We start from the raw sequence: 24,377 nt of genomic DNA, 5'->3' as shown, positions 1-24,377 counted from the left end.
TCTGATGGTAGTTTGTATTTCTGTGGGATCGGTGGTGATATCCCCTTTATCATTTTTTATTGCATCTATTTGATTTTTCTCTCTTTTCTTCTTTATTAGTCTGGAGCTAGCAGTCTATCTATTTTGTTAATCTTTTCAAAAAAACAGCTGCTGGATTCACTGATTTTTTTTTTTTTTGAAGGGTTTTTCATGTCTCTGTCTCCTTCAGTTTTGCTCTCATCTTAGTTATTTCTTGTCTTCTGTTTGCTTTTGAGTTTGTTTCCTTTTGCTTCTCTGGTTCTTTTAATAGTAATGTTAGGGTGTTGATTTTAGATCTTTCCTGCTTTCTCTTGTGGGCTTTTAGTGCTGTAAATTTTCCTCTACACATTGCTTTAAATGTGTCCCAGAGATTCTGGTAAGTTGTGTCTTTGTTCTCATTGGTTTCAAAGAACTTATTTATTTCTGACTTAATTTCATAATTTACACAGTAGTCATTCAAGAGCAGGTTGTTCAGTTTTTATGTAATTGTGTGGTTTTGAGTGTGTTTCTGAATACTGAGTCCCAATTTGATTGCACGGTGGTCTGAGAGACTGTTGGTTATGATTTCGTTTCTTTTGCATTTGCTGAGGAGTGTTTTACTTTCAACTATGTGGTCAATTTTGGAATCAGTGCAATGTGGTGATGAGAACAATGTATATTCTGTTGGTTTGGCATGGAGAGTTCTGTAGATGTCTATTAGGTCAACTTGTTCCAGAGCTGAGTTCAAGTCCTGGATATCTTTGTTAATTTTGTGTCTCTTTGAACTGCCTAATATTGACAGTGGGGTGTTAAAGTCTCCCACTATTATTGTGTGGGAGTCTATTGTGAAGCTTAGTTTGGCTGGATATGAAATTCTGGGTTGAAAATTCTTTTCTTTAAGAATGTTGAATATTGGCCCCCACTCTCTTCTGCTTGTAGGGTTTCTGCCCAGAGAGCCACTGTTAATCTGATGGGTTTCCCTTTGTGGGTAACCTGACCTTTCTCTCTGGCTGCCCTTAACATTTTTTCCCTCATTTCAACCTTTGTGAATCTGTTGAATATGTGTCTTGGGGTTGCTCTTCTCGAAGAGTATCTTTGTGGTGTTCTCTGTATTTTCTGAATTTGAATCTTGGCCTGCCTTGCTAGGTTGGGGACGTTCTCCTGGATAATACCCTGAAGAGTGTTTTCCAACTTGGTTCCATTCTCCCTGTCACTTTCAGGTACACCGATCGAACATAGATTTGATCCTTCACATAGAACCATACTTCTTGGAGGCTTTGTTCATTTCACTCTTTTTTCTCTAACCTTATCTTCTTGCTTTGTTTCATTGAGTTGATCTTCAATCTCTGATATCATTTCGTCTGCTTGATCAATTCGGCTATTGATACTTGTGCATGCTTCACGAAGTTCTCGTGCTGTGTTTTCAGCTTCATCAAGTCATTTATGTTCTTCTTCTAGTTAGCAATACATCGAACCTTTTTTCGAGGTTTTTAGCTTCCTTGCATTAGGTTAGAACATGCTCCTTTAGCTCTGGGGAGTTTGTTATTACCCACCTTCTGAAGCCTATTTCTGTCAATTCGTCAAACTCATTCTCTGTCCAGTTTTTTCCCTTGCTAGAGAGGAGTTGTGATCCTTCGGGGGGAGAGGAGGCATTCTGGTTTTTGGAATTTTCAGCCCTTTTTGCACTGGTTTCTCCCCATCTTCATGGATTTATCTACCTTTGGTCTTTAATGTTGGTTACCTTTGGATGGGGTCTCTGAGTAGAAGTCCTTTTTGTTGATGCTGATACGTTTCCTTTCTGTTTATTAGCTTTCCTTCTAACAGTCAGGCCCCTCTGCTGCAGATCTGCTGGAGTTTGCTGGAGTTCACTCCAGACCCTGTTTGCCTGGGTGTCACCAGCAGACCCTGCAAAACAACAAAGATTGCTACCTCTGGAAGCTTTGTCCCAGAGGGGCACTTACCAGATGCCAGGCAGAGCTCTCTTGTATGAGGTGACTGTCGGCCCCTACTGGGAGGTGTCTCCCAGTTAGGATACATGGGGGTCAGGGACCCACTTGAGGAGGCAGTCTGTCCGTTATCATAACTGAAACACTGTGCTGGGATGTCCACTGCTCTCTTCACAGCTGTCAGGCAGGGATGTTTAAGTCTGCTGAAGCTGTGCCCACAGCCACCCCTTCCCACAGACGCTCTGTCCCAGAGAGATGGGGCTTTTATCTATAAGTCCCTCGCTGGGACTGCTGCCTTTTTTTTAGAGATGCCCTGCCCAGAGAGGAGGAGTATAGAGAGGCAGTCTGAGCTGCCTTGCTGAGCTGCAATGGGCTCTGCCCAGTTCGAACTTCCCTTCCCGGTGGCTTTGTTTACACTGTGAGGGTAAAACCGCCTACTCCAGCCTCAGCAATGGCAGATGTCTCTCTCCCCACCAAGCTTGAGTGTCCCAGTTCAAGCTCAGACTGCTGTGCTGGCAGTGAGAATTTCAAACCAGTGGATCTTAGCTTGCTGGGCTCCATAGGGGTAGTACCTGCCGAGCCAGACCACTTGGCTCCCTTGCTTCAGCCCTCTTTCCAGGGGAGTGAACGATTCTGTCTCACTAGCATTCCAGATGCCACTGGGGTATGAATAAAAACTCCTGCACCTAGTTCAGTGTCTGCCCAAATGGCCTCCTAGTTTTGTGCTTGAAACCCAGGGCCCTGGTGGCATAGCACGAGAGGGAATCTCCTGGTCTGCTGGTTAGGAAGACCATGGGAAAAGCACAGTATCTTGGCCGGAGTGTACTGTTCCTCCCGGTACAGTCTCTCACAGCTTCCCTTTGATAGGGGAGAGAATTCCCTGACCCCATGCGCTTCCAGGGTAAGGTGATGCCCTACCCTGCTTCAACTCACCCTCTGTGGGCTGCACCCACTGTCCAACCAGTCCCAGTGAGATGAACTGGGTGCCTCAGTTTTAAATGCGGAAATCACCTGCCTTCTGTGTCGATCTCGCTGGGAGCTGCAGACCAGAGCTGTTCCTATTTGGCCATCTTTTGGATGCCTTTTAATTTTTTCTCTTACTTTATTGGTCTGCAAGGACTTCCAAACTGTTGAATGTAAGTGGTGAGAGTGAGCATGCTTGTCTTGTACTAGATTCTAGAGGAAAGGGTTCCAATTTTTCACCATTGAGTATAATGTTAGCTGTGAGTTTCTTACATATCATCTTTACTGTGTTGAATTACTGTTATTCCATAGCTAGTTTGTTGAGTGTTTTTATCATGAAAGAACATCATGAAAAATTTTGTCGAATGACTTCTTTCATCCGATGACATGATTATGTAATTTTCTGTCCCTCATTCTGTTAATGTAGTCTATCACATTTATTGGTTTGTGAGTGTTGAATCATCCTTCCATCCCAGGAGTAAGTCTCATTTCATCATGGTGAGTGATCCTTTCAATGTGTAGTTGAATTTTGTTTGCTACTATTGTGTTGAGGACTTTTGCACTAATGTTAACAAAGATATCGTCTGGTAGCTTTATTTTCTTATGATGTCTTTGCCTGGCTTTGGTATCAGAACCATGCTGGCCTCATAAATAGGTCTGAAAATATTCCTTCCCCTTTAATTTTTCGTAAAAGTTTGTGGAGAATTGACATTAGTTATTCTTTAAACATTTGGTTAAATTCAGTAGTGAAATCATCAGGTCTTGGATTTTGTTTTGTTTTTTTTTTTGTTAAATGAGAGACTATAGATTTCTCATAACTCATTATTGGTTTGTTCAGATTTCCTATTTCTTTATGATTCAGTGTTTGGAGGTTGTATGTGTCTAGGAATTTAACCATTCTAAGTTATCTAATTTTTTGGCATATAATTGTTCTTATGATCCTTTGTATTTTTGTAGTATCAGTTATAATATCTCCTCTTTCATTTCTGGTTTCATTTATTTGAATATTTTCTCTTTTTCTCTTGGTTAGTCTAGCTAAAGGTTTGTAAATTTTGTCTTGTCAAAAAAAAAAAAAAAAAAAAGGCCCCAACTTTCATTTGTATCGATCTTTTGTATTATCTTTCTAAGTTCTATTTTATTTATTTCTGCTCTAGTATGTATTATTTCTTTCCTTTTCATAACATTGAGATTACTTTGTTCTTTTTTTTCTATTTCCTTAGGGCACAACATTGTTGTTTTTTGTTGTTGTTGCTGTTGTTTTTTGTTTGTTTGTTTGTTTTTTGCTACCTTTCTTCTTTTATGATATAGGCATTTATTGCTATGAAGTTTCCTCTTACAACTGCTTTTGCTGCATTCCATACATTTTCTCATGTTGTTTTCCTATTTTTGTTTGTCTCAAGATGTTTTTAAATTTCTCTTTTAATTTCTTTGTTGATTCATTGGTTGTTCAGGAACATGTTGTTTCATTTCATATATTCATGAGTTTTCTTAGATTCCTTCTGCTATTAATTTCTTCTTTTATTGTGATCAGAAAGATACTTGATATGGTTTTAATCTTAAATTTGCTAAGACTTGTCTTGTGGCCTAACATATTACCTATCCTGGAGAATGTTCTATGTGCACTTGAGAAAAATGTATGTTCTATTGCTGTTGGATGGAATGTTCTGTATATGCCTGTTAGGTCATTTAGTCTAAAGTGTTGTTCAAGTCCAACGTTTCCACATGTCCATTACTAAAAGTGTTGTATTGAAGTCTCATATTATTACTGTATTGCAATCTATATCCCTCTAAATAGTCTTAATATTTGTTTTATATATTTAGGTGCTCCACTGTTGGGTGCATATGCATATATATTTATACTTGTCTAATCTTCTTGATGAAATCACCAGTTTATCATTACATAATATCCTTCTTTGTCTTTTTTTATAGTTTTTAACTTAAAGTTTATTTAGTCTGACATACGTATTGATATTCCTAGAAAACAAAAATTCTTTTGGCAGCATATAATTGGGTCATGGTTTTGTTTATCCATTTATTCGCTCTATGTCTTTTTATTGGAGAATTTAATCCATTTACATTCAAGGTAATTATTTACAGGTAAGGACTTATTATTACTGTAATTTTGTTAATTGTTTTCTGGTTGTTTTGTAGATATTTTGTTTCTTTTTTTTCTCTCTTGCTGTCTTTGTTTGTGGCTTGATGGTTTTCTGTAGTAATATGTTTTTAATCTTTTTTATTTTTGTTTTGTTTGTTTTCTATGTATTTTTGCTTTTTGGTTACCATAAGGCTTACATACAACATCTTATAACAGTTTATTTCAAGATGACAGCAACTTAAATTTGATTGCACACAACAACCTTACACTTTTACTCCCCCATCGCTCCATCTGATGTTTTGGATGTCTGAATTTACAGCTAGATGAATTTTAAAGTTAATTTTCTCCCCTGGCTCTCCCTTTATGAGTACCTGGTTGTAAACTTAGTGCCAGATGTCTCCTGAGATACCTCAGATTTCACAGTAGAAAATTAGTCTAAATGTTACTCCTTTGTTGTATTTCTTGAGACCCACTGATTTTTTTTCCTGCCCCTTTGACAAACATTTTATTGACTCAAATTGCTATTCATGAAGGAAGCACTGCCCTGTCTATTTAGGGATCACCTCAGGAATTTTACATTCCAACACCAGGGCTATCTAAACAAGGAAGATAAGAAATGTGTTTTTGAGAGGTAAGGCTGACTGCCCTGGTGAATCAGTCTTGGTTTTATGGTTTGAAACTACTCTCTGTTAGTGTTCTAACTAAGAAAGCAAAACAGTTGGTGCAGACACAAACTAGTAAAAGGAATCTTTCCATATTTTCCATTTGTAGTATTCAGAACTACTTCATAACATGAAAAAGTGCCCAAAAAACATACTTACTTGGCTACATTATGCTAAGATGCCTAAGTGGTCTCTTTTTACTGGTTTAATCTACATTAGCTATAAGTTCAAACAGAGTTCCTCATCTAAACCATAAACAGAGAAAATAACTTAAGTGACCTTTTCCTCAATTTTCTCAAAGATGGTACACAACTAGGACCTCTCTAGCTTCAGATAAGAGACATTTGTTCATTACATAGTATGGATGTTGTAGTTATTAGGGCTTAATTCTCTCAAAACTGGCTGAAAATGGTTGATTGACATTCAAGTCTACCACTGGATATATAGGATATAAATTATTGCCAACAAAAGGATAAAGATCGAAAGCCTTCAGTAGTGAAAATAGTCAAACCATAATCAAACAAAAAATCAAGATAATGCTTTCTTCAACTCAAGTTTTTTTCTGTCTTAGACATCAAAGTTCATTTTGTTTTAAGATATAATTTATATACAATAAAATTCGCTGTGTTTATGTGTACAATTCAATGAATTTTGACAAATTTACACAGTCAGGTAACAATCACCAAAGTCAAGATATAGATTTATTTCCTCATGACTCTTTGTAGGTGTCAATCTGCCTTCTCCACTTCCAGACACTGGCAACCACTGATCAAATTTCTGTCCCATAGTTTTTTCTTTTCCAAATATCATATAAATTGAATCATTCAATATGTATTCTTCTGAGTGTGGCTTCTTTCTCTTAGCATAATGCTTCTTAGATTCATCCATGCTGTTGTGTGTATCTGTAGTTCTTTCCTTTTTATTGCTATATAGATATAACGATTTATCTATTCACCTGATAGACATTTTGGATTGTTTCCAACTTTAAGCATTTATGAATAAGATTGCTTAAACATTCAAATGCAGGTTTTTATGTGGACATAGGCTTTTAGTTCTCTAGGGTAAATACCTTCATGTAACCTTCACTATATAGACTGCCAAACATTTTCCCAATGTGGAAATCCCTCCAGCAATATATAAACATTCGAGTTGGTTTGCATTCTCTTCAGCATTTGGCACTGTCAGATTTTTTTTTTTAATTTTGAGCCATTCCAATAGGTGTGTCAAGATATCTCATTTCTCTTTCACATTTTAATAATTAGGTTTATAAAATCAGTTATGAAAAACATCAAATAATTGAAGGTGTATCAGACATCAAAAAGATGTTTCTGCTGTTTTGTCATCATTGAGTCTTGGCTCTTCACCATGTTTTCCTGTCCATGTTGGACCACTGAACTATCATTAATCCTAAATTACAAGTATGCAGTACCCAAATATACATGGCTTCTGTGTGCACAGGAACCTGCTTTCTAGCTTGCTTGGGACCCTGCTGTCATAGGATTTCTAATGGAATCGTTAGAAGAATTTTTGCTCCTTTTCTCACACAGTGGGTCTGAGAAATATTTTACTGATTACCTCTAAAACTGAAAACTTGTAAACTATTTTCTGTAATCTTCCAGGCCACTCTCATGGACAAAATTTGCTTTTGCCATAGTGAGAGGAGAATTAAAGTTGTGGGAGCTATAGCACCAATTTTCTTTTCATTCTTGCTGAAGTTGGGCATCTTTCCTCTTGCCTTTATTTTGATTATTTGTTGGGCCTTGTGATCACTTGCTTTTGTTAGTCTTCCTCTTGCTGTTGCTAAATGTTAGGATGAATTAGGAACCTCATCCTTTTTATGTATTTGTAGTATGGGTGAATCTGAGCAAATGGGGCTCCAGTGCCTCTTCTCCAGCTTTGACTAGACCAAGAGCCTTCTCTGCTACACAAACATGGCAAGATCCTTCATAGATGTTCATTTGTACAAGTTTATTTGTTTTTGTTTTCTGCTAAGAGTGACTTTGGCTTCCTTTTCTGCCTGGGTAAGTCTTACTTCTTCTTCAAGATCAGACCAAATATTCCCTCCTCTATGATGTCAAATTCCCTAAGCCTTTTTTGTCATACCTACTGAACCCTTTTCTTATTTTATTGTAAGTCCTATTACATTACTCTGTGATAATCTGTCCACATTTCTGTATCCTTCCTAGACTCTGAACTCCTCCCAGTCAAGAAGCACATGCTGATTGTTACTGACTTATCATAAAGTACACGCTCAATAAATACTTTTGACTAACTTTACATTTGCAATGTAGCTACATTTAAATGCAGAGGTTTTTTTTAACTTCAAAAAGGAATGATAGAAGGATTTGCTAAACAAGGAAGTTTGTTTAGTAAAAGCCATTTATGTATTAATATATTTAGGCAAAGTGGTAGTCATAAGATTTGATTGATCTCAGTATTGGATTCCTCTCACCCTCACCCAATCAGTGTGATAATAAACCACCTGTTATGGGAAAGAAAAGTCAAAGAATTAAAATAATTCTGTGACTCTTGTCTCCATTGTTAAACTGTGATATGTGTATAAGTAATTGCTTTAATCATGTCAGTAAAATATTAGGGCTGTGGGATTAAACAATTGTTTTGTATATGTATGTCTCATGCAATATTTGAGACATTCTTATAATAATAAAAAGGTTTGTTGTTTGTCTTAAGTTCAAGTTTAACTACATGCCCCTTCTTTTATATGACAACCATAGCCAAAGGGAAACTTCCGCCCTTCACAAAGTGGGAAGGACTAATGGGGAATGCAGACGGTGCTCTTGGAAGTCAGTTCAGAAATGTATAGTGAACAATGTGAGGCCATGATTCCTTAGACTGGTCAGTATACGTCAACTCAGCAGTGTGATTATCTTTGCCAGGGTAGAGTGCAAGACAAGAAAGTGAACTGAGATCAGAAAGAGAAGTGGGAGTGGTGAAGTCACTGACCATATGGTCATTTGGGTTAAAGATGGCAGCATTTAAAGGTCTGTAACTATGGTAGATTAAAGATGGCCACAAATTCTTTGCTACTATTTTTAGTAGAGGTCTGTTGCCTTCCCTTTGAATGTGGATGGGCTTTGTAACTGCTTTGACCAATGGAATAATAGCAGAAGTGACACTGTGCCAGCTTTCTGAGCCCAGGCCCTACACATCTGTAGGTTTTCACTTTCTGTTTCTTAGAACAGTATTTTTGAGATCTCTGAGCCTCCATATAAGAAGTCCAGTTTTCCTGAGACTGCCGTGCTGGAGTAGCCACACGTAGGCACTTTGGGTTGACAGATCCAGCTAAGCCCAGACTTCCTGCTGTCACCATCAAGTGACATGAGAGAGAAGCTGTTGTGGACCATTCAGACCCACCTAAGAGTTGAATACCCCCGAGTGAGCTCCTTCAAGCCACGCAGAGAAAGAAAACCCACCCAGCTGAGCCTGAGCCTTCTCTGAATTTCTGACCCATGACACCTGGAGATATAATAAAATGCTCGTCTGTTTAAGCTGCCAAGTTTTGTATGGCTTTGTAACATAGTAATAGGTAACCAGAAAGTGAATATAAACAGAAGGTTCCCTGACCACATGGTGACTTAAGAAAGAAGTAATTGCCATCATTTTAGTATGTAAACTTCTCCATTTGCTTGTTTGCCAAGAAAATCTTGCTTCGAAAGAAGTCTTACCCAGAACGTGATACATAATAGAGCTCAAAGTCAAGCTGCCTGAGCTGAAGCATAGCTAGGAGTCCAGAGTCACATCTTCTCTATCCTCTTGTCCTAAACTCCCCAGATGCCAGCAGATGTTCTGTAGCCCAGCTGAGAAAGATTGTGGGGTATGTCTGAGACCTAACCTAAGAGGCAGGGGAACCACAGTAAGATGTGCAAACCTGGGACTAGATGCAGAGAATGTTACCATGGCAAGCACAGCCAAACTGTCAGCATCAGATAAAGCCCTGCTTAAATGTGCAGAGGAGATCAAGAAGTCAGGGTGAAAGCACCAACAGCTGAATGTGCTGTAACAAAGAAACTTTCTGAAGGTAGAGGGGAACCCTGAGAGAATGCAGCGAGAATCTGAGAACCTGCATGGGGAGTGTCATCAAGAATCCCAAAGGATAATGATGCAAGAAGAGGACTCTGACCTAAGCCACCCAGGGCCAAAAGACTACTAATTCCTTTGTGAGGAAAGATGAAATAAGACCACACCTGGGTAATATATGCTGGAATTACCGATATTTATCTAACTTAATTGCCAAGTAAATCTGTTTCTAGTTTCACTCTGGCTCTTCTCAAATTAAGTCTTTTGTTTTCTGAATATTACACATAAGATCTCTGTGTAGATAATGTTGAATGGAATGTTGAACTGGGAATGGGTGGCCTCAAAAGATTATCTAGTTATGTTCTTGGTAACTAAAGAGAGACTAGGTTTGAGTGAGCAAGGCCTCTGTAGAAAAGATACTAGTTAGATAACGTACACCCAGGGAGAGACTTGTCCAGCTTGAACATTACTACACACATTTGACATTTCAGAAAACTACCGGTTAATTTAAAGCGAGGCACACCTACATTATAAAGATGTCATCCTGGCCAGGTGTGGTGGCTCACACCTGTAATCCTAGCACTTTAGGAGGCTAAGGCAGGTGAATCACTTGAGCCCAGGAATTCAAGACCAGCCTGGGCAACATGGTGAAACTGTGTCTCTACCAAAAATACAAAAAAAAAAAAATTAGCTATGTGTGGTGGTGCACACCTGTAGTCCCAACTACTAGGGAGGCTGAGGCAGGAGAATCGCTTGAGCCCGGGAGGGAAAGGTTGCAGTGAGCTGAGATCATGCCACTGCACTCAAGCCTGGGCAACAGAGTGAGACTCCATCTCAAAAAAAAAAAAAAAAAAAACAACTAATGGTGTCATCCTATTTTAGAATTAAAACCTAGCATATTTTGTTCTGTATATACTTGAAAAATAATTTTGTCTAATGAATATGTATGATGATCGTAATAATTATTTAGTCTTATTACATGAACCCTTCTTCCAAGGAAGTGCAAAGCTTTTAAACAAGCCACTTCTAAAAACTGTCACATCCTACTGCATGCAGCAACAATCAGAGAAGCCCTGACTTGGCATTTTAGTATATTAATAGGCTGAGTGAATTCCTAGCTTAACTGAAGTGGGCCCCCTGGAAGATCTTATGGGTGTTTTATTAGGAAACAAACCAAACATATAAAGGTTTGGTAATATCTGCACCCTGATATTATTCTCAATATACATCCACGGTCTACAAAGCTAAAGCTCCTTCAGAGTCAATAATGCTGCATGCTGGAAAGCAGATCAGCACATAGCTCAAATTTATTCCCAATCCATAATGCTGACCACATAACAACAGAAAAACAGCCATGATAATGCTATCATGGCATGGTCAGTTGTTGTAACAATAGCTCAATGGCTTGATAGCCTCAGCAGTAAAATACCTAGGCATCCGAACTTTAAAAAAAAAAAAAAAATCACAGCAATTTTTAGTGAGAGCAGCAAAAACATATTTGTAACCATAAGACGCTGATTCATTTTCTTGCCTGTTAACCTTCCTACTGGAGCAATTGCTCCCCTGGCTGGATTGTTGGATGATGAAGTGATCAATTTCTGGACACCCAGCAAGTTGCTATATATTTGAAACTCTCCAGTGCTGGAGTAGGCAATTATTTTCACTTCCAGCTCAGCTTGGTGTGTGTAACTGAACTCAAAGAACTTTCTATGGGAAGTGAGTGCTTTTGCCAGTGTATTGGCACACACATTTCAGAGATAATGGTAATAGCTCCACAGGTTTTCAGGAACTGTGTTTCTGCACTGATTAATTTTATTCTTGCTCCCACAGCTTTTGGTTCCAGAGAGCCATAGTCTTCATATACTTTAGCACTTCATGAAGACTTTCTTGGTACTGTTCAAAGTAAGATATAACAAGTTGCTGTGTTGCATACATCTTCACACCTTCATTGCTTGTTCTCCCAGGCATGCTATCATACCCAAGGCCACATGGTGAGATGGAAAGACACTGTATATGAAGTCAAGGGACCAAGGTTTCAAATTCTCAATGTCCCTCTTGCATGATGGGCAACTGACATATCACTCCACACTTTGCTTCTTGATTTCTTCGTTGAGTGACCGCAAAATGGTTGAGTCCATTCCCAGCTGTCAGACTGCCAGGGATATTCAGTAGTTTGGTTTTCTCTTCTGGAAAATGACATTAGTAGTTAATGCTACAGTGTTTACTTTGTGCCAGGCCATTTCCTAAGTACTTTACATATATATTTACTCTTTTAAGTCTCCTGACAACCCTATGAGGTAGTGTGTTAGTACATTTTGCATTGCTATAAAGGAATACCTAAGACTGGGTAATTTATAAAGAAAAGACATTTATTTGGCTCTTGGTTCTGAAGTCTGTAGAAGCATGGCACCAGCATCTGCTTGACTTTTTATGAGGCCTCAGTAAGCTTATAATTATGGCAGAAGGTGAAGGGGAAGCAGGCATGTCACATGGCAAGAGGGAGAACAAGAGAGATGTCAGGCTGTGTTAAACAACTAACTCTCATGTGAACTAACAGAGTGAGAAATCACTCATGACTTCAAGGACAGCACCAAGACTTTCACAAGGAATCTGCCTCCATGACCAAAACACCTCCCACCAAGCTCCACCTCCAACATTGGGGATCACATTTCAACATGAGACTGGGAGCGGATGCACATCCAAACCATATCAGGTAAATGCTATTATTCTCATTTTGCAGATGATGAAAATGAAACACAGAAAAATAAAGAAACTTGTCCAAGCTTGTATAGTTGATAAGAAACAACTTTGAACCCAGGGAATTGAACCCAGGCAACCTGCTCCATAATCTGTGCTACACTACCTTCCCCATGGATTGTTATATAGGTTAGTTGTACTATCCATGAAATGTGTATAGTAAGAACAATCCTACAGAGTTCACAGGTGTGCTCTGTGTATCACAGTCACAATAGATGTGAAAACAATGTGAGATGAGCTGAAAGTGCTTTAGAAACCGTAATGTATTGTCACCTTCTCTTCAAAGTTACCAGTAAGCAACCTCACCTTTGGGTTCCAGAACTTCCAGATAGAATTAGGTGATAGAACACTGAATCACTATTTAGTTATTTGAGAAAGTCCATGCCAAGTGCTCCAAAGTGAGTGTCTGCTGTCCAAGTCAGGTGTCTGAACCTGGAAAAAGGCCAGATAAAAGTTCCATCAATGAGCAGTGAAAAGTCCAGGGCCTGCCGGGTGGTTTTTAATTAATGATACCAATGAGGAGCCTAGTTAGATATGAAGAGGTGTCAACACCTTTCCTCACTACTAGGCATAGCAGAGATCCCAAAAGGAATTAGTGAGGAAAGGTGTTGAAACCTCCTCATATCTAACCAGGCTCCTCATAGTAGGGATCCTGTTGAATCCCTGTGTTCCCCTGCTGGGAAAAAAAAAAAGTTTATGGAGCCTTCAAATTTCATGCCTCATGAAACATGAGGGCTCTGTAGTAACTACTCCTCCTAAGAAAGTTACAGCATTCAAAGGGGCTGAGACTGAGGACAGCTCATTAAAAAGGTTGTGGCCTTTTTTGGAAAGGCTTTTGCTTTTCTTTTTTTTTTTTGAGACAGGGTTTTTGCCCAGGCTCCCAGATTGGAGTGCAATGGCATGATCTCGGCTCACTGCAACCTCCGCCTCCTGGGTTTGGGCAATTATCCTGCCTAAGCTTCCTGAGTAGCTGGGATTACAGGCACCTGCCACCACACCTGGCTAATTTTTGTATTTTGGTAGAGACTTGAGTTTCACCATGTTGGTCAGGCTGGTCTTGAACTCCTGACCTCAGGTGATCTGCCCGCCTCGGCCTTCCAAAATGTTGGGATTACAGGCGTGAGCCACCGTGCCCAGTCAGCTTATCCTTTATCTCCTCTGAGCAGCACTGGGGCTCCTGGATTAAATCTGACTTAAAGGAAGAGAAAATCAAGTTGGCATTAACATAAACAAAACCTGAATACAGGCTAAATTCAAGATTGAATAAGAAAAATGCATTTAACGTTCTGCTCCTCATCATTCACTGCATGTTTTTCCTAGTTGTGCAACTAGACAGTCCCTTGCCCCTGAACAACTATTTAACCTTATAGAATTGCAGAATAGTTCAAGTGGCCATATTTCCTTTGAACAGTTTCTCTTGCAGGCTAGGGGAATGCAGTTGGGTGTCTGCCATCTAAGACTTAAAACAGAGGTGGCATACCAGCAGCCTGCAGTCTGAATCTGACAGTCCCCTTTCTCCCATAAATTTAGTATGTTAAAAGAATTGATGAGTCGTCACCATGATTCAGAAGTCAGATGAGTTCCTATAAAATCTAGATTGATGACTTAGGAGGAACTGGAGGATTGCAGCAGCAGGCCCTCATCCTCACATGGGCACAGCCTAGTAAAGGTGAGGGTGCTTATCTCTCCAGGTTACCTACCTGTTTCATGACTCAGCTATCTGCTTAGCCATTGTATTCATAGAGCTCCACCTCGGCCCTAGTGACATTTGGACCAGATAATTTTTTGTGGTGGAGGCTGTCCTGTGCATTATAGGATGTTTGACAGCAGCCCTGGCCTCCACTTTCTACATGCCAGTAATATCCTCCCACTCCTCAGCCTTTTACACCCCAACCCCACTCCAATTGTGACAACCAAAAATGTCTCCAGACATTGACTGGTATCTCCTGCCTGAGGCAGTGGGAGTGGTTTCTGGTTGATAACCACTGTGTTACAGCCTGCAAACTCATAAAACAGTATTGCATATTCTGACACATTAATACTGCTACCTTCTTATGCTCAAAGTGTCATAGTGATGCATAATTGACAAAGCGTGTCTGGATGGTTGTCTTGAAATTTCTGACCAGACTGTGATGTTCTTTTCTTCTAAATGAGCGTTCTTATAATCATGGTCTAAGATTATTGGGCCATTAGTTGGCACTTGAAGAAATTTTACAAGTCACCAGTCTCCTCATTTTATAGGTAAGAAAACTGAGTCCAAGGAGGTAAATCGCCCAAAGTCACATAACTGGCTGGTGACAGAGCTTGAACTGGAAGCTAGATTTGAATTCTTAGCTCGTTACTCTTTCCACATTATAAAACATTTGAGCTATAAAGAAAAATGTAAGCATGACATAGGGAATGTCCTGGTTAGTATATTTAACTATCATGGCTGCTCTTCTAGGTGACTTCAGGTCCATTGTTATTACTTCTGTATACTGCCATGCTATGGTATCTCCCTTCTCCAAGTAAACTGCTTTGTGAAACAAAGCAAACCCAACAAGTGCTTTATTCACTGATTACCTATCTGGATGTCTTAGGTTAAATACTTGGGATTTAAATAATTAATCACAAACTACAATCCTTTCAAACCATCTACTGCCAAAATAATTTTTCTACTCTTTGGGGCCTGAAAGAATGGGTTCCCTTTGATGTGCGGTATCCATAGAAGGGAGTCTATTTTATCTGGTGTGCCCAATTTATTTGGCGCTCTACTCTTGGAACTTACATCACTGCTCAACTTGGGAAACAAGGATACAAGTAGAACCTCAGAGTTGGGAATTGTGATTCTTCAGCTACATTTTGGGAAGCTGCTGGATGACCCTGAGGGCACTACAGAGGCTGGTAAGCTGTGTAAGGAGTCCCAGAGAAAAGAGCCTTGCCAGAGGTGCTGAAAGTGCTACAGTCATTTGCAGGGACACCAACAATGAGCTTTACCTCCTGCCTCACAGCCTGCCCATCATCCCTCTCCAACGGTGGGGGCGGGGCGGGGGGCACAGCCCTTATCTGTTTACACCTGCTTGACAAGCTGCCCGTCACCAAGTGACTCTTGTTTTCCCCTTTGAAAACTGGCCTTGCTGTTCATTCTTACGTGGCTTTTCTGGTACCTAGGTGCTTGTGGAGAAGAGAGAACATCTGAGGCCCTTGGGAAGGGCCCAGCAATTAGATGTTTCAGGCCTTTCCATCCACCCAAATGTGCAGCAGCTTATGGCCCAGAGGAGAACAAGGGGACAGGGGCAGAAACTTTGAAAGAGACCCCATTGTTTGACCATTTTATTTCTCTCAGCAGCATGTTTTCCTGCCGCAGTTTCTGATATCTTTATATTCAAGTTCTAAATGACCCCACATTGCCTCAATATATCAGAAAATTACTAGATTTTGTAAAATGTTTTTCCCCAACTGCACTACTACATTGATGATGGTAGAAACCAGACGTGGCTGCTTTCTTGACCCTTACGTTGCATTCTCCCAGTATGGTGGGCTTTTAAGGAGGAGAAAGGGACTCTTCCCTAACTTCTGCCATTATTCTTCCCACACGTTGCTTTTGTTTGGTTTTGGGTGAGTATACCGTGGCATGAAGGCTTTTGTCCTCTCCCTGTTTAACCTACCTACTTTGCTTTTTGGCCTGAGGAAACTTGACTTTTGCAACTCTCTGCTCTGACCCTTCAGTTCCATTTGTGTAAACTTCAGCCCAGAAACTTCAGTCAATGTTCAGGTATTGAAGCCTTTTGGAGAAGTGGGAGGTAAATAAATTGAGGTCCCAGCAAGCAGCTGTCTGTTCTGTCACTTGCCTCTGTGTACATAAGATATTTGGTGCCTTTCTTCAAAGATGTTTTTACCTAACCACCAGAGTGTCTGATTAGCAAGGACACTTCCTAGTTTAACAAGTAACAGAGATTTTTAAGCTTTGGTTTCTAGAGAACATTGTCACTGAGGGGATTGAACTTTGAGATGAATACTTTATGTTGTTTCCTATGACAAGGGGTATTTTGTCAACAGTTGTAGCTAGACCTCCTGTAACCATAAATTATCTGGTTACAAGTATCGGGAGCTGCAAGGAAAAATAAACCATAGTCCCTTGCTTTATTTTTCATTTTCATTTTCAGGTGCATGACTTAAGAAAATGGGACAATTCCTTCCATATGTTTCTTTTTAATTTTTTTCTTTAAAGTAGGGGCTTTGATGCTTGTTGGTATCTAGTCAACACCATTAGCCAACAATGACCACTTATTGTTCTGGCCCGGGTATTCATTTTTAGTTTTTAAGGGTTGTCATTGTTAAGGACCTGTGTTTATAATTCAAATTTCAGAGCTGCAGGGAACCATAGAGGCTATACAGTTCAATCGTCTCATTTTATAAATGAAGAAACTGGAGCCCTGAAGAGAAGTGCTTCCTTCCAGTTTGGCACAGCTCATCTCTGGCAGAGGCGGAGGTAGAACCAGGTCCTTCCCTCTAGACCACGTGCTCTTTTCCATGAACAGTGCCGTTCACCTTTACTTTCTCCCTGCCTGTTTCTGATCTTCTTTCTTCTTACCTTCTCCCTGCCTATTTCTGACTTTCTTTCTGGCCTCTCTAAAATGTTATAGGACATGAAATTCCAAAAATCCTGTTAATTAGAGTTTTATTTTTTAGCAGATGGCCTTCAGATACTAACCCTGACTGCCTTAAAAAATAGCTCATATCTTATTGATAGAAATTCTCCAAGCTGATCTTCATTTAATTCACCGTTCCCTAGGATCCTTATCCTTTCCAGCTGGTTATTAATTATCAGGCAATATCCTCTTGAGCTGTCTCTGTTTCTTAATTACCTTATTAATTGTAATCACATAAATTGATCTCTCTGACATTCTAAGTCTGACTCACTGAGGAAATACATCTAATATTCATAAGAGACTCCAACAATCTTACTACCTTAACTTATTATTTCCATTATGTAGAATGGTATCACTAGAAGCCAGATGTGACAGCTTAGCTGAACTGGCCTTTATCCTAATCATAATTAGAATGTCCTTTAACAATTCTCCTTTCTTGCTTACTTAGACACACATGAGACATCTCAGTTCATTTCCTCCCTACTTTCACTCTTTAGTCTTTAAAATAGAAGGAGTTTTCCTCCTTATTTCATCTTGTGGTAATTCTTTATTTGTAATTCAAGGCATTTATGAGGAGAAAGCATTAATATGAATGTATTTTAGTTTTTCAAGGTTTTTATTGTAACACTGCACCCTAAGGACCTGATACCCAATTAAATATTTAAAAAAATGGTCAAGCTTTTATATACAAAAATAGTCTCTTAATGTGTGTTATTTGAGAACTCATTTTTTTTTCTTCATGACAAGGTACACTACTATAACCCTTACCTTTTTCCCCAGGTTCCACTTAACTTTTATGAAGTGACAAGAGTAAACAGGTTCTTATATATAAGTTGGTTATTGTTCCATATGATCCTTTCTATATTTGTATAAGAAATGTTTGATTGGGGCCAGACACAGTGACTCACACCTGTAATCCCAAAACTTTGGGATGCCGAGGTGGGTGAATCACTTGAGCTCAGGATTTCAAGATTAGCCTTGCCAACATGGTGAAACCTCGTCTCTACTAAAAATACAAAAATTAGCTGGGTATGGTGGTGAGCACCTGTAATCTCAGTTACCTGGGAGGCTGAGGTGAGAGAATTGCTTGGGCCTGGGAGGTGGAGGTTGCAGTTACCTGAGATCACACCACTCTACTTCAGACTGAGTGACAGAGTGACAGCCTGTCTCAAAAATAAAATAAAATAAAATGGTTGATTGGTAGGAAATTAAAGCTGAAGACTACAATCTTTATGAAAAAAGAGGGTTAGAGAATTCCTATGCATGCTTATTTGGAGACATGTAAATAAATTTGGGATGTAAAATCAGCTCCAATCAGCCTTTCTCTCCTTCTCTCTTTCTTCTTTCTTTCTTATTACCTTTCCCTTATTACCTTTCCTCTTTAACCCATTTCTTCTGGTGCTGCTGCTTCACTCAGTTCCTAGTCCACCCTTTCCCTGTCTATTATGGTAATCTCCCTTCTGATTTCAATGGCGTATCATCTCACGTTGAATGACCTACAAGGTCCTCCATGACCAGCCTCATTAGTCTAATGTCTCTACTACCCTTACTCTCATCCTAAACTTTAGCGAGGTTGAACTATTCGCAGGTCCCCACTGCATATGTTTTTATATCCCATGGCTTTGAATGTTCTCTTCTTCTTTTCTTGGAGTGTCATTCCCACATAATTTTATCTGTCAAACTCCTATTCCTACTTTAAGATCCAGCTCATGCATCTTTTTCTAGAAAGCATTTTTGGAACCCCAATCTGTTGATCATTCTCTTCACTGGGCTCCCTCTTTAATTTGTACGTACCTCATTATTGTTCTTCTTAACGGTATTGCCATTGTTTGTTGTAGGCCTGTATTTCCCTTAAAAATGTAAATTACTCAAAGGCAGGAACTATGGCTTTTCATTTATTTATTTATTTATTTTTTGGTCTTCAGCATCTGTTGCATTATCTGGCACACAGCAGATTCTCAGCGAGTATTAATTGAATGAATATGAATAGAGTTCATGATCACTTGAGATTTCACCAAGTTCTATTCTTCTATGATTTATGATGTTATACTTATTTTAGGTTTCAACACGGATTCAAATGTCAGGGGCAAATTTGTTACTTAACCATTGTTTTTATAGGTCTGCTCAGAAGTGGTAACTGCTCTTTCTCTGGAACGGTTGAAGAGGGGATGGAGCAGAAGCAATCACCTTGTGCAGCAATGGAAATGGTAAAGTGTACCACCTACAGTGATAGCATATCATGGGCAAGGGGATGGTTTTAGAGTGAAACTGATCTCAGTTTAATTTCAGTTCTGTTTCTTATTCCATGTATGACTTTGGACAAGGTTATCTGACTTTCTTGAGTTTCACATTCGTCATCTGTAAAGTGGTAATAACACCTGAATCCCAAATTTGTTGTAAGGATTAGATCAGGCAATGTGTGTAAAGGACTTGCTATAGTTTTTCGGCATATAATAACTTCTCAGTAAATGGTAGTTGTTATCATCATGACTTGTATTGCAGTAGCCACACGTGAGAAAAAAGCGTGATACTGCCTTCTGATCCACAAGGCATTCCTCTTTTGAAGATAAAATATACTACTGGGATCCTTATTCAATCTACAGAACACAGAAAATTATTTGAGGAACTATTTTCTCACATCTCTCAAAAATGGTAGCTAACCAGTGCCATCCTTTTTACAGGAGAGATGTTAATTCACGATTTACAAAGAATATCTAGGGCATTAATTCTCTCCCCTTGAAAAAGGCAGAGTGACCCCCAACACTCAGTGGAATAATGGGCTGCAAATGTAATTTTAGAACCAGTAATAACGTTTTCAAGACACTTAGAGACATCTTGGATTAGCACAAAATAAAAGAGAAGGTTTTCTTTACATGTATCTTTTAACTATGTTGTGCTTCTATGGTAGAGAAGACAATTCTGTGGTTGAAGGACCAATGGATCAGAGATCAGAAGACCGATTCAACAACTCACTCCAGGGATAACTTAGGGCAGTCCCTTATGCGCCAGCAACTTTTATGTATTTATAAGGAGGATAACACTCACTCTGTTGATCTCACTCAGCCTTGGGCATTTTAAATTGCATCATATATTTGGAAGTGCCTTACAATTTGTAAAGTGCTGTACAAATCTTAGTGATTATGAAGATGATTATTCTGCTTTCCTGCCATCCGGCTTCCTCCACCAGATACCTCTAATGAGCCCAGATCTCTACCAGCAACTCAACTGGTTCTGAAATGAGGACACATGTAAGCTTTGGTTGAAATAATCAACTTTTGTTTATTCTTTTGCTGCCTTTCATTCTTGTGAAGCTGGGCTTTCCTTGGCATTTCTATTGACTATTAAAGATTCCAGGTACTATTTCTTTCTAACTGCTCTTCTGAAAAATGTTAAAAACTCAAAGCATCTGTCAGCTCTATCAGGCCACTTACTGAGTTCCCACATCACAGAGAATTGCCCAGAAGGCCTGGATGAGTGTTTTAATGCACTGGACGAAGTTATCTTCTGATTTGTTTTTGCAGGTCAGAAGCATTAAGAATGAATTTAGCTTGCTTTTTTTCTCTGTCTTTCTCTCTCTCTCTCTCTCTCTCTCTATCTTTCTCTCCCCTCCCCGTCCCCGCCCCCCCCTTGTGACATGGCTACAGAATTGAATATCCATTTGCTACTAGGCTTCCTTTCTGGGCATTTGTGTACACTTGCTTTTCAGAGGAGCAGAAATCAAGGCAGATTCGGTGCCAATTATTTTAATGGAGAAAAAGATGGACAAACCATCAGTCTTTCTCACTCGCTCACTGCAAGAAAAGATGTGGCATGACCTCCAATAGCATTTCAGACCATCTGACTTAAGACTTGAGTTACTTAGGTTTTTATCTCCTCCAATAAAAAAATTTCACCCTTCATTTCCAGCTAAACTGTTCTATACTCACTAACTATCAAACATGCCATTTCCTGCTTCTTGATCCTGGCTCTTTACTGGGTATAACTTACCTTCCTTTTCTCATTGTGGAAAAGTGAAGCAAAAGAAGAAATCATCAGTAAAGCTCTGCCTCCTCAGTGCTTTCCAGACCCCTCCAGTTTCCATCTGAGATTCCCTTTCTCCTTAGCCCGATGGCATTTATTATTCATATGGTATATTTTGAAATTATGAAGAATGTCCTACCTGTATTTTATTTAGTAACTTTTAAAATAATTTATGAATTCTTTTTCTCCAACCCATATGGCAAGAATTGTATCTTAAATTTTCTTCCTTGGCATAAAATTTTAGCTGGCCTTATTATTACAAGTTTATTATTATTACTATCTATCATCTACTATTAGTAGTAGTAATGCTTGTGGATTCATTGATAACTGAGGGTCCAGTGGAGACCTTGGATCCTCTCTGAAACCACTTGGGTATGTGCAAGAGTGCAATTAGCCTCATTTTTGCACCAGGAAGAGAAATGTTAAGAAAACAGTGTGATAACATGTGTGCTTTTAAATTGGTGAAAGTTGTGAATTTTAAAATGTCAGCATATTACTTCTCTTAATATTTTGACTCAACCACAAAGCTTTCTCTTATTAGGAATTTCAACTCATTATAAGAAACTGAAGCAAGCCCTTTCTGGCTCCCTCAGGAAAAAGCTGAACAAACATATGGGCCTTGCTAGGAATGTCAGCCAACAGGAGCTCTGCTCCTGCCCACAGAGGCTGTAAATTTTACAGGGATCCCCCCTAGAACATAGGCCCCACTGCCCAGTTTCCCTGGGGAGCTACAGCTAGAAATAACAAAGCCAGAGTCGTATTTTACTGCATTATTGCTTTCTTTAGAAGGCCGCATGTCCAGTAACACTAACACGATAAGTCAGGCTACTCTTTACGCTCCTGACATTTTCTGCTCCTAACAAAGCTGTAATGGTTACTGTCAAGATTTAACAATTTCAGAAATGGTGCTGATGACCCAGATGCCTTTCTTTGTTAGCAAATAATTCCTGCGGCATTAGCTATTCCCCATGTATTGAAGGATTTCTCCCTCACTATCAGATTAATCTCAAGAAACCCTGCAAATATTCCTATATTCAGCAGTCTGTGCTTTGTGCAAATTAGGCTCTGAACAGAGATTTGTTAAATTGAATTCTGTAAGAAGCATGACTCTATTTTCTGGGTTGGTTTAAAAGATGTCTTGGAAGTTAAACATTTCTGTCTTTTTAAGACATTATTTTAATCATTAAGAATGGACCAACTTGATTTCACAGTGAATTACCCGTCTCTTGTCTTTTTCTCCAGAGTTAGTCATTTCTGCCAAAGAACAATGAGTCTGGAACACCTTGTCATTACCCAAATGGTTAAGATGTCCTACTTTGGAGATATTGCATAGTTGAACCATATGAAATTGCTGATATTTGACCTTTTTTTTTTAAGTTTACAAAGATGGCAGTTTTATATGGTTCCACCTAAGACATATTTTCTCCCTTGTCTGGTAAGAGTTAGCCAGACTCGAAGACGTAGATGGAAGAGAGGTGCTCCCCTTGGCTTCCCCCACCATCTCTGTGTCAATGAAGAAGGTAGGAGGCTCAGTGTCCACCTGCCTCTCACTTAGCTTAGTTAGAAGAGAGGAAACATGCTGATGTCTCAAGGGGCTTCATTTTATGGACAAATGTATCGGTTTGGGAGTTTTTAAATGGTCACATCTTTTCAATAGCTCATCATTTTATTATTACTTCTTCTAACCCCCATTTCCCCAGTTCCTATGCAGTTTATCAGCCTCTGTACATTTAGAAGGCAGCCAAAATCATGCTTTTAAGAAGCTTCTAACAATCAGCATATGACTTCAACTACTCTAAAGTTTCCCTTGATAGTGTCATGAGGAAGTTTCCCTTCAGTCAAAGCTAATAAAAATAAGATGTGGGAGCTGGGCAGATCAAGTTTGTGAACATCCGAGAATTCTTTTATGATTTCATAACAGCAAAGGTGTTATGTCTTGTGTTCTGAACCCAGGGTTCCCTTCTTTTGAGAAGGTCGCCCCTTATGTATGAGTGTGTGGACCCTGGAGTGACTTTGGGAGAGGGTGAAGAGTCATGAGTGCTCAGCATCGGGAGAAGAATAAGGAAAGCAGTAACTACTGAGCCCGTCTCTGTCACTTGGATCCGTGCCACTGCATGTCTGCTGGGATTTTCTGCCTGTGACAATAATAAAATACTAGATCAGGAAGTGACCTTAAAAATAATCTAGGACAACAGTTGATGTCACTTGCAAATCAGATAAAAATTATGGATTCCATCTCCAGGAAAGATTTTTATGTTCACTTTTAGAAGGTTTATGTAGCTAAGGGTGTGGACTACAGGTTAAGAAACCTTGACTCAGGAGTCCTATCACCTTATTTTACACATGGGAAAACTGAGGATGAGGGGAAGAGACTAAAATCCAGTTTAATGATTCCACATCTAGTTCTCCTTTATCTTTCCTTAAATGTCAGATTACCTGCGTTAATCTTGTTTCCTTTCTTACGTGCAGAACCCCGTGAAACCAAACCGAACGAGGAGGTAGGAGAAGATGACAAAGGGGAAGTATGTGGCATCCCCCACTTCTAAGTTATGCAACCAGGAAACACAGGCAGAGCCTGTACCAACAGCAGTAATGAACTCAATCAACTTGTTGAAAAACATTTCAGTTATTTTAAACAAAAATACTACATCATTCATGTTTTCAGTTATTTTAGGCAAAACACCAAATCATTCCTGTTTTTCAATTCAATTAATCAGCTCATGCTGTATTGCAGTTAATTTTCCTTGTTTTTATATAGTCACCAGCATATAAAAACATGCTTTTAAAATATGCTTTTATTTGTTTTCTACAAGTAACTAGCTGAATCAAAGGTCAGAGTTTAAGGAAATTATTTTGTTGACAACATTACATATTTACTGAATCTCATCTTTATCCTGGCACTATCCCTGCCTGATGGGTTTATAGACAGAAATGTCACAGATTTGGAAGGCTTTTCAATGCTATGAGATTACTATGGATTAAATCCTTGTCTAACTGGTTTTGTTTTTTCAGCCTGAGATGATAGTGAGATGGAGAGGAAAGATGGGGATATAATCATTCATGGGCCAAAGTTTGTTTCTTATCACACAGTCAACATGTCATTGGCAGAAGGTGGAACAGTCACTCCTGACATTTTTCTGCTTCTTTTGTAGGAGGACTTCATTAGGAGCCAGAAGCCCCTCACAGCTCACCTAATCACTGCTCTGTAAGTGATCTGGGATAGAGAAGGCCTCAGAGTCCCCCAGTTGTAAAATAGGAAAATCAAATA

The 24,377-nt window shown here is 39.2% G+C and overlaps 1 long non-coding RNA gene across 1 annotated transcript in view; it reads left to right on the top strand.

Annotated features, from left to right (window-relative positions):
• Positions 1–1,841: 1,841 nt before the first annotated feature.
• The window catches only part of LOC105546284, a 64,101-nt gene continuing 41,565 nt past the window's right edge, over positions 1,842–24,377 (top strand). Inside the window, exons 1-2 of the long non-coding RNA XR_001007069.1 lie at positions 1,842–1,988; positions 11,532–11,603. This is a non-coding gene — a long non-coding RNA (uncharacterized LOC105546284). The remainder of the gene's footprint in view (positions 1,989–11,531; positions 11,604–24,377) is intronic.

The sequence above is a fragment of the Mandrillus leucophaeus genome, unplaced genomic scaffold, assembly GCF_000951045.1.
Source record: "Mandrillus leucophaeus isolate KB7577 unplaced genomic scaffold, Mleu.le_1.0 Scaffold353, whole genome shotgun sequence".
NCBI classification, from domain to species: Eukaryota; Metazoa; Chordata; class Mammalia; order Primates; family Cercopithecidae; genus Mandrillus; species Mandrillus leucophaeus.
Note: the sequence above shows the minus strand (reverse complement) of the source record. Positions and strands in the feature narration are given on the sequence as shown.